Here is a 10,508-nt window from a genome sequence, read left to right as displayed (position 1 = left end):
CATAGGTAATGGTTCCCAAGGCATGGAGGCACTATCCCACTGGTATGTCAGATGATTCTAAGTGGCATACACACCTAGAACTAAATGATAACACTGTGAGACCTTAATGCATTTTCTTTCCATTCTTCTGGATAAATTCTCAGCTTGGTGCATATCTTCAACTAACACTTGCTAACTGCCATTTTTAAAAAAAGAGTCAGGATTCAGGCTTACAGCCTTCAGTAGACAACAATATCTAGCTAGAAATTAATAACTTTTTTGGTTTTATTTTTATCATTACCTTCTTTCTATGGTAAATTATTACTAATCTCTTAAGTTATTGATATAGTCAAATTATTAAGTTATTGATGTTAACTTTAAATGTGAACTAATTTAAAACAAATATCACAAGTGTCATGCAGCTTTGTTGAAATACTGTGACACAAATAACTGAAGTCAGAGAAACACTTAGGGATAGAATATAGGAGATGACTGTTTATTTTCAGATCATCCTGCAACCATTCTTAAAATTAAACATATTTGTTGTAGATCTGGGGTGACTAAAGAAATGAACCTATAAGGATGAATATGGTCACACTGAAATCAGATAATTGTGACAATTCCTTGGCTCCAACTACATCCTCACAGGTTCCATTCAGGATCAGGATCTGTGTTCTAACAATGTCATCCCATTCTGCCTCTTCAAATCTTAATTCTTTCACAAAGCAGTCAAGTTTTTAACAGTGATGTCCAAACTGTTGAAGAGGGTGAGGTTCACAACTCAGCAAGGAGCTGAAAACAGGTAAAATGGAGCAAAACCAACTTAGTTAACCTCCTTCAGTTAGCCCAAATGACTCAGTAACAAGCAAACAAATTCAAGTAAAAAATTTAAAAGATTTCAAATGAATTAAAAGACTTTAAAATGAGGCATCTCCTGGGAGGTATTCCCTAAGAAAATGTAGGTATCATGCCATCAGGGACCGAAGCCACCAAATATTTAGATCTTTTAACTCACTTCTCTTGTTGATTCTTAGGTCCAACAAAAATCCTAAAACTCTAGTCAGGGTTCTCACTGGAAATTGATAAGTGAGCATTCTAATTTACATAGTCATTTGAATATGGGAAACTGAAATAAATGACATTACAAATTAACCTGAGCCAAAAGACCATCAGAAAAGCCATCAAAAAATTATATTTCTAGTGGAATTCTTCTAACCCTTCAATTACCCAAATTATATTTTAACCACATAGGAACTCTTTAAAAATGTTTAGTTAAGCATTCTTAAATCATAGCAAGCAAAATTACAACATCTGATGACTGAGGTTTATTACTATGATTATTATAATGCATTTCTTGCAAAACACGTGTGCCTGCTTCAGTTTTGTTTTTTTCCTTCTACTATCAGTAGGCCATAACTAGCTCACCAAGGCAGAATTCTTAAATAACCACAGTTATCAATATGCAAGTATTAAAATAAGCATCTTGGGAGAGCCAAAGGTTTTTATTTCTCTAGCCAAGTTCATTACTTTAAATTTAATTCAGCTGTTAGGAAGCTGTCCCCCCACCACCACCACTACTGTTCAGAGATATTTTCTCAGGGGGCCAAGAGAAGAATCCCAGATCCAGGTTATACAGATTAGGTTCCTTCGCATACAAAAAAAAGAAAAACTATCTAGAATTATCACACTATTTCTTAGTAACAAAGAATCCTACATGTTAGAATCATTGGACGTCCTTCAATAAAAACATCAGATACAATAAACATCAGATGTTTATATCCATCTTAGAAACCTGATTCTCTACTGCCCTTTAACACCCTATATTACCCAACAATTTGACGTTATCTATATAAAAATATCTATATAGGTTAAAGTTATGATTAGATGGCTCCAAGAGTACTGTATGTAATGGATAACAAGAAGCCTGTGGGTGTATGTATGGAGCACAATCATACAAAGATACCTATAAAATAAGACCAGGTGGTTGACGTGGTCAGTTTGGAGCGCTGTTTCCTAAGAATAGTATAAGCATTTCATGGTTACTTAAGTAATCAAGGACAGGGTGATCCAAAAGTATCAGAAATGCACATCTGATGCAACAATACTATGCTCCACTTTAGGAAAAAAACAGTTTGCACAAAGGATGAGCCTCTCCGTATTTACCTCTCACAAGCACGAGCTAAATTCCACCACCTGGACTTGCAAAGTAGCAGTTCCTCAGACGCCCAGTCCCCACCCCCTGCCTCTCCACCAGGGCACCTGGCCAGGGCCTTTGGCGCACTCAGAGGCAGAAGTCTGACCTCGGAAAATCCCAGAATGCTACAAACGGCCGAGGCCAGGGACCCAGAGTAAGGCTTGATCTAGGACAACACTTGCCCCAAGAGGCTCTTGCAGGGTCTCACTCTGATCGGCGGGACGGGTCACGGGCCTAAGGAGCCGTGATATGAGTGGCCTGGCCTCTCTGAGACGAGTCAATGGCAGAGCCGAGGCCTTTCCGCCCTTGGATTTTAAATCTACCATGACACCGGGGCAACTTTAGGTTTCAAATGCCACGAGCAGAGCTGTGCCCCGAAGAAACCCCGGTCGCCGAGGCCCCGAATCCCGTCGTTTTTCTGACACCTAGCTTTCGAGACCTAAAAGACTGGGAAACCGCCCAGCCCAGAACACCCTATCCGAAACCTTACCTCCTCAAAAGCAAAAGGCCCTTTGGTAAACTGTCACCAAACCGCCGTCTTCTCTCCCTGTCGCTGCAACAAACACCCTACAAAATGGCGGCAAAACCATCTCCCCAAAACCCCACCGTCGGCCTCTAGCGCCACTTATATAGGACGAAGGCGCCTATGTAACAGAGCTCCCGCGCTCACGCCCCACCCCTAAGGGGCGGGGTCAAGCTTGACGTCAGGGCTGCACCCGGCCCTCCACCGCGCTGCTGCGTGGGCAGAGCAGTCCCGGCCCCGAGATGTGCTGTGGCTGAGGCGACTCCTTAGATTGTTTTCGTTGCGGGAGAACCTGGGTGAAGTCAGGAGGAGACGACTTAAGCCTGTGGCAGGTGTCTGCTGCTACTCGAGGAGTTATTCTGAATGCAGCACCTCTCAGCAGAGCCAACCTTAGCTCCGTTCCCTGCTCTCCCGCCCCAGTGGGCCGCAGCACGGCTGAACTGTCAGGCAGAGCCACCGTGCAATAGACAAACCCCTAACCGGCTCGGTGCTAGGCCCAGGCTGGTGCTGGGGTTAGCTCAGTGAACGCGATTGTGTAGTCCAGCCCGCTTGGAACGTCCTGTCTAAAAATGGATTCTGATAAATAAGATGTCTTAGGAAACAAGCTCAGAGGTGCTTATCTTTTTAAGGCCTGTGTTCCTGATAAAAACAAAAAAATAAGTTTCAGTTGAGACTCCTTACAAAATTTTTCCTGTTGTGGTCCCTGCCTCCTGGGCAGATTCGGTAGCTGGAAGTTTCCCTAACAAACTTTTCCCCATTATTTATTCCTGTGAGTCAGTTTTATTTAACCAATGCAGAGTAATGTCTGAGAGCTAGTGAGCCCCGTTAAGGGGCTTGCTTACCTCAAATAAGGTATTTCACAGTTCTAAGGATCCCCAGACAGTTTCCCTTTGTGAGCGTGTAGAGTGAGAAGAGAGAAGAAGGCCAAAATCTGAGCCCTGGGGAGCACTTAAGGGACAGAGGAAAAGAGCCTGAGAAGGAATGATCAGAAGGAGAGGAGAACCAAGAGTTTGGTGTCAGAGTAAGCGAGAGAAGGGTTTAAATGAGGGAAAGGCTGACAGTGACAAATGCTGGGAAGGAGTCAGGTAGGGTTGGTCCTGAAAAGTGTCAAGGGGATTTTGTGTTCTGACAAACATTCAATGGATAAAAGAGAAAGTCAGAAATCAGATTTGGGAGGGCACGGTTGGACTCTTGCAGGCATAAATCCAATAGCATGTGGGTTTGTACCTTGTACCTTGTTAGGTGAAAGGAGGGCCCTGTCATTTCATGATCTAATATTGTAGAAAACTTGTGCCACCTACTTTGGATAAATTGAATTGTTATGGAGATTGTACCCCATGTTAAGAAGTGAAGAAGTGAAGTTGAAAAGATAATTGGAAAATTGGAAGTGAAAATCCTTTATGCTGTAAATGAAACAGACGTTATTCTCCTCACCTGGAATAGCCACCATTTATGCATCTACAATTGTAAATCTTACCCATCCTTTGAGGTCTGTCTCTAAGATGCTATCTCTGACTACATGAGTTCCCACCCATCTCCCTGCTCTTGACTACTCTGGTTAGAGATGAGGTCCTTAATCAGTTGGCCAAGGCACACTGGTGTGCCTGGAACCACCAAAATATGATGACCAATTTTGCCCATAGTGTGAAATGTATTGGTTCTACAGTTGATTACACCTACTATTTCAGGGACATCTATCAGTTGGAATGTTTATCTGAGTAGACTGGGCCATCTTGCGAGGTAAAGTGGGACTCAGCTTGAGGCATATAGAGGCATAAATTAAGCTGGCAGCAAAGAAAAGTTCCCCTTTTTTCCTGGCACATGAAGGATCTTTGTCTTGTGAGGCTAAAAGAGAATGTGGTCAGGACAGTGCACAGTTTTGCTCAAACAACAATATAAAGTTAAAAGACAGCCAAGTGGAAAGGCCCCCTACAGAGGGATTTATAGACATCACAAAACAACGTTACCCAGTAGTGGAGTCTGCTTTGTAGTTGCTGCTATCTTATTTTAGTGTCATTTTGAATATTCAAGTTTGTCTGCCACTTAAATATTAAGGTCTAATATTTGAAAGTGTGTCATGATCAGGAGGAGGTCGACATGTATGGTGCTCCTATTTACTCTCTGTGGCTTATGTGCTTTGACTGGAGACAAGGACCTGATTTATACTATCTTTGGTATCTCAGTGGTACAACCCAGTACATATTTGTAGGTTGTTTATGGAAGCTGCTTTTGGTTGTTTTGCTCAGTTGGGTTAAGTTGGATTAAAATCAAAGGTTGAAATTTACTCCCAGAATCCCTGGGCCAGTTGGCTTAATAATCTTACCTGGCACCTTAACCCTTTCTATTAAGTCAGTTACCTGGAAAATGAATACCTTGTATCAGAGGATTTAATAAAAAGTCTGTCTAATTTCTCAGAATCTACTACTAACACCCTAAAAACTGTCTAATCTGGTAACTTTGTCTTAACACAAGAACAAGTATGTCTAAGAAATCCTTAAGTTAAACCATATATAAAGAAAATCTTAGCTTTGAAGAGCAACCAGAGGAATATTCTTATCATATATTCTAGCACAGACATTCTACAAGTTTAACTTCAGATATAGGAAACAGTCATCTCTGAAAGCAGAGTTCCAGAGTAAAAGTCTAAATTGTTGTGTAAATTACGTTTAACAAAAGACTGTCAGCTATATGGAGAAATCTTTACAAAGGTATAAACCTTTATGGGTTTATAATTTCTAAGTTGCTATTACTGATAATTACCAATCTGTATTTAATTAGATTTTTTGTGTTTTTAGCTATCAATTAAATACTCATGATGTGCTAACTACTTTGTATACATGATCTCATTTAATAATCTAAACAACACTGTAAAGTGATCATTGGTTACTTGCTTGCAGTCAAGTTATCAAGTACCAGAACCGAGATTCAATCTCAGGACTTACTTGCTCCAAAGCTCTTGTGGTTAACCCGTTCTACTGGCTGCTTCAACTCATACAGCAAAGTACAAAGCAACTTACTTTACTTAGTCATTAGGGAAACCAGGCTGAGTTCATCTTTCAGCAAGATCAAAGGAGTTCGTCTTAAAAAAAGCACTTTTCAAGGTGATATATCATCAAGGGCTCCTCATGATGAAACAATGACTCAGTTTATCTCCAGCACACCAAGGTCATCAAAGGTCCCAAGGTGCCTTATTCACTGTTCAACAGCAAGTCACAAAGGGTCTCCCATGCATCCCATGCTGCCTAAGATGGATAACATCCCAGGTTTCTCCAATATTTCCTGAGACTGGTTGTGAGGAGAGTCACACAGCACACCATGAAGCAGGATCTAATCATCAAACAGTGCCAGAAACATTCCCTGATACACAGTGCACTTTGCAGTGTATCAAAGGTGGGGAATGGAGGGGTGCCAGGAGTGATTTAATTCAGAGGTTCTTTTGGGAATAGGATAAGCTGATCTTTCCAATCTCCTTGTCAATTTTCCCTACCTCTAATGAAAGGGCTTTGGAACTAGGTTAATAAATTAGTTTCTCAACACCTGCTACCAATAGTCTCAACTACCAGCCATCCAGTGAAACCACTGAAGGGAAAATATATTTGCCTAAGTAAATTCCTAAGTTCTAAATTTCCTATGAATATTGTAGAATCCTACATAAGCATATGAAAACATGTAATATATATTTGTCTCCAAATCTTCTGGGGTTACCTTTTATTTTAATGTATAAATATCAAGCTCCTATTTCATGTAATTGTAGGAAGTACAGTATCCTTCAGAGTATTCTGATGATTTCTATAGAGGTGTTAACTTCTCTGGTGGCTTCCTGTCACCTCTCACTCTAAATTCCCATTCCTGGCTCTACCCCTCAGTTCCCTTATACCATCTCATCTGCAGTTGCTGTCCTTGCTTCATAACATTTTGTACCAAGTATTGACACAGTCTTCTCCTTGATTCTCCAAAGACTAGGTACCTTTTATGAGGAATAGGCTTAAAATTTTGAGAATACCAGAGGGTGGGTACAGCACAGAAACAAAAAGAACTGAAATTTTGTATCAGAATTCACAATTCTGAAGGTCCCAATCATTTCTTATCACAGATAATTTCTTACTGGCTTTCATCTCCTTAGGACTCAACTAGGGGAATGGATATAAGTAAAATGGATATATACTACACATTAGTTAAAAGCAATGAACAATTTTGCTAAATTTATGCTAAATTGACATATAGCAATATAAATAGACCTAAAAAGTTAATGCTGAATGAAGAAGAAAATGTGATTTATAAAACAATATCATTTAGGCAGATATTTAAAAACTGCAACTACACCACATGTTTTCGAGGATACGTATATATTTAAATAAATGTTAGAGAGTGGATTGGAAAGACAATATATTAAATACACTAGAGACGTGCTTCTCAGAGTTCTGAACTTTAGCCTAGGAGACCATTTAGGCTATGCACTCAGTTTACTTTGTAGCTTTGTTGCCCTGGGTCTAATTTTCAACACAGTCTTCCCTGTGGCTACAGGAGACAGCTGAGTCAATAGTGTGCCTTAAGTTGACAGCTGGCTGACCTGATCTTCTCAGTTTCCGTTTTCAGAGCTTTTAAAACAACTGACCAAAGGCAGACAACTCAATAACTCTTACAACTGCAATTGTCCCCATACTATTCAAGTGCCTCCAGCTATTGCATAAGCTGATGTTTCACCTCCATCTGAACCTCATCCCAGTTCACCACCAGTGAGGGTTTTTTCCTGGACCCAAAGGGCTATGTTCTTTATTCTGTTTCACCACCTTCTCTCTCTTAGAAGCAACAATAAGGGACATCCTTGCCTTATTCCTGTTTGTAAAGGGAATGCTTCTAAAGTTTTAGTTAAGTTTCATGTTGTAACTTTTCTTCTAAATGTATTGTGGAAATAGGTCATACCAATTAATACTTATATATAACCAATCCTCATCATTGATGGATTCAGCTACTCATTAAAATTTATTTGTAACCCCCCAAATCAATACTCATAGTGCCTTCATGCTTATTCATGGGCATGAGCAGAGCAGCAAAAAATTTCTCAATGTGTACATTCCCAGCTGAAGTCAAGCAAGGCAATGCTCTGCCTTCTTTTCCAGTTCTCATACTGAAAAGAAGTGCCTTTTTCACAGTCTATTTAATAGTACATATTTGTGATTTTTATTGGTGACTTCCCTGTTTAAAATGGCCCCTAAGTGTGGTGCTGAAGTGCTATGTAGTGTTTCTAAAAGCAAGAAAGTTATCATGCACCTTATGGAGAAAATATGAATGTTAGATAAGCTTCATTCAGACATGAGTAATAGTGCTTTTGGTCATGAGGTGAATGTTAATGAATCAACAAGGTTTATTAGATAAGGTTTGTTTGTTTGTTTGTTTGTGTTTGCGGTACGCCGGCCTCTCACTGTTGTGGCCGCTCCCGTTGCAGAGCACAGGCTCCGGACGCGCAGACACAGCGGCCACGGCTCACGGGCCCAGCCGCTCCACAGCATGTGGGATCCTCCTGGACCGGGGCATGAACCCGTGTCCCCAGCATCGGCAGGCGGACTCTCAACCACTACGCCACCAGGGAAGGCCTAGATGAGGTATTTGTCAACAGAAAACCACATTTCAAAAATTATGGGCTGATTGGCTGATGAAAGTATTGTGAACCAGAGGCTCACAGAAACCCAACCTTATTTCTCCTAGGAGTGATGAGTAACTAGTCACCAATTCAGTGTTTTCAGCAACATTATAAAACCTAATTCCTGCAAATAACGAGAATCAACTACATATATTAAAATAAAAGAAACATTACATGGGACATACTTCTACTACAAAATAATTTATTGTTTATCTGAAACACACTCTACATATCTAAATTACATCTCTTTAATTATGTTTCCCTGATGGTTTGGATCTCAACAGTTCCTGGTTTTGTAGAATTTGCTTAGACATTTAATGCAGTTATAATCTGTGTTCCATTTAAATTGTACATAACCTTTCATTTTTTTAAAGTTTTTTTAATGTGGACTATTTTTAAAGTCTTTATTGAATTTGTTACAATACTGCTTCTGTTTTTGTTTTTTTTTTTTTGGCTGCAAGGCATGTGGGATCATAGCTCCCCGACCAAGGATTGAACTTGCAACCCCTGAATAGCAAGGGGAAGTCTTAACCACTGGACGGCCAGGGAAGTCCCTTATTTCATTCTTTTGTCCACTACTATTCTTTAGTGAAAAAAGACTCTCATAATCAGCATTATGACCCACTATACTGAACATGTGTTGGCATAAAATTGATAACTGAGAATTGACCTTCCAATTTGATTTGTTGAAGTGCATAATACTATCTATAAATTCTTCAGTATTACTTAGCATCTCTTCATCAAACTCTAGGTAAAAAAAATAAAGTTTTTCAAGTAATAAAATCCATTTCAAAAGATAGTCATGGCAATTTCATAAAAAATACCTACGTCAAATGAGAAATCCTTTTCCATTTTTATGAGGTCCCTCTTGAAAAGTGTCTTGACACTTAACTCTCTAACACCATACACAAAAGTAAGCTCAAAATGGATTAAAGTTCTAAATGTAAGGCCAGAAACTATCAAACTCGTAGAGGAAAACATAGGCAGAACACTCTAAGACATAAATCACAGCAAGATCCTTTTTGAACCACCTCCTAGAGAAATGGAAATAAAAACAAAAATAAACAAATGGGACCTAATGGAACTTCAAAGCTTTTGCAGAGCAAAGGAAACCATAAACAAGACCAAAAGACAACCCTCAGAATGGGAGAAAATATTTGCAAATGAAGCAACTGACAAAGGATTAATCTCCAAAATTTATAAGCAGCTCATGCAGCTCAATAACAAAAAAACAAACAACCCCATCCAAAAATGGGCAGAAGACCTAAATAGACATTTATCCAAAGAAGATATACAGACTGCCAACAAACACATGAAAGAATGCTCTACATCATTAATCATTAGAGAAATGCAAGTCAAAAGTACAATGAGATATCATCTCACACCAGTCAGAATGGCCATCATCAAAACATCTAGAAACAATAAATGCTGGAGAGGGTGTGGAGAAGAGGGAACACTCTTGCACTGCTGGTGGGAATGTGAATTGGTAAAGCCACTATGGAGAACAGTATGGAGGTTCCTTAAAAAACTACAAGTAGAACTACCATATGACCCAGCAATCCCACTACTGGGCATATACCCTGAGAAAACCATAATTCAAAAAGAGTCATGCACCAAAATGTTCATTGCAGCTCTATTTACAGTAGCCCAGAGATGGAAACAACCTAAGGGTCCATCATCCAATGAATGGATAAAGAAGATGTGGTACATATATACAATGGGATATTACTCAGCCATAAAAAGAAATGAAATTGAGCTATTTGTAATGAGGTGGATAGACCTAGAGTCTGTCATACAGAGTGAAGTAAGTCAGAAAGAGAAAGACAAATACCGTATGCTAACACATATATATGGAATTTAAGAAAAAAAATGTCATGAAGAACCTAGGGGTAAGACAGGAATAAAGACACAGACCTACTTGAGAACTGACTTGAGGATATGGGGAGGGGGAAGTGTAAGCTGGGACAAAGCAAGAGAGTGGCATGGACATATATACACTACCAAACGTAAGGTAGATAGCTAGTGGGAAGCAGCCACATAGCACAGGGAGATCAGCTCCGTGCCTTGTGACCACCTGGAGGGGTGGGATAGGGAGGTTGGGAGGGAGGGAGATGCAAGAGGGAAGGGATATGGGAACATATGTATATGTATAACTGATTCACTTTGTTATA

The sequence above is a fragment of the Mesoplodon bidens genome (genome assembly GCF_964165515.1).
Source record: "Mesoplodon bidens genome assembly, chromosome: 4".
Lineage (NCBI taxonomy): Eukaryota > Metazoa > Chordata > Mammalia > Artiodactyla > Ziphiidae > Mesoplodon > Mesoplodon bidens.
The sequence above is the reverse complement of the archived record's forward strand: the minus strand, read 5'-3'. Positions refer to the sequence as shown.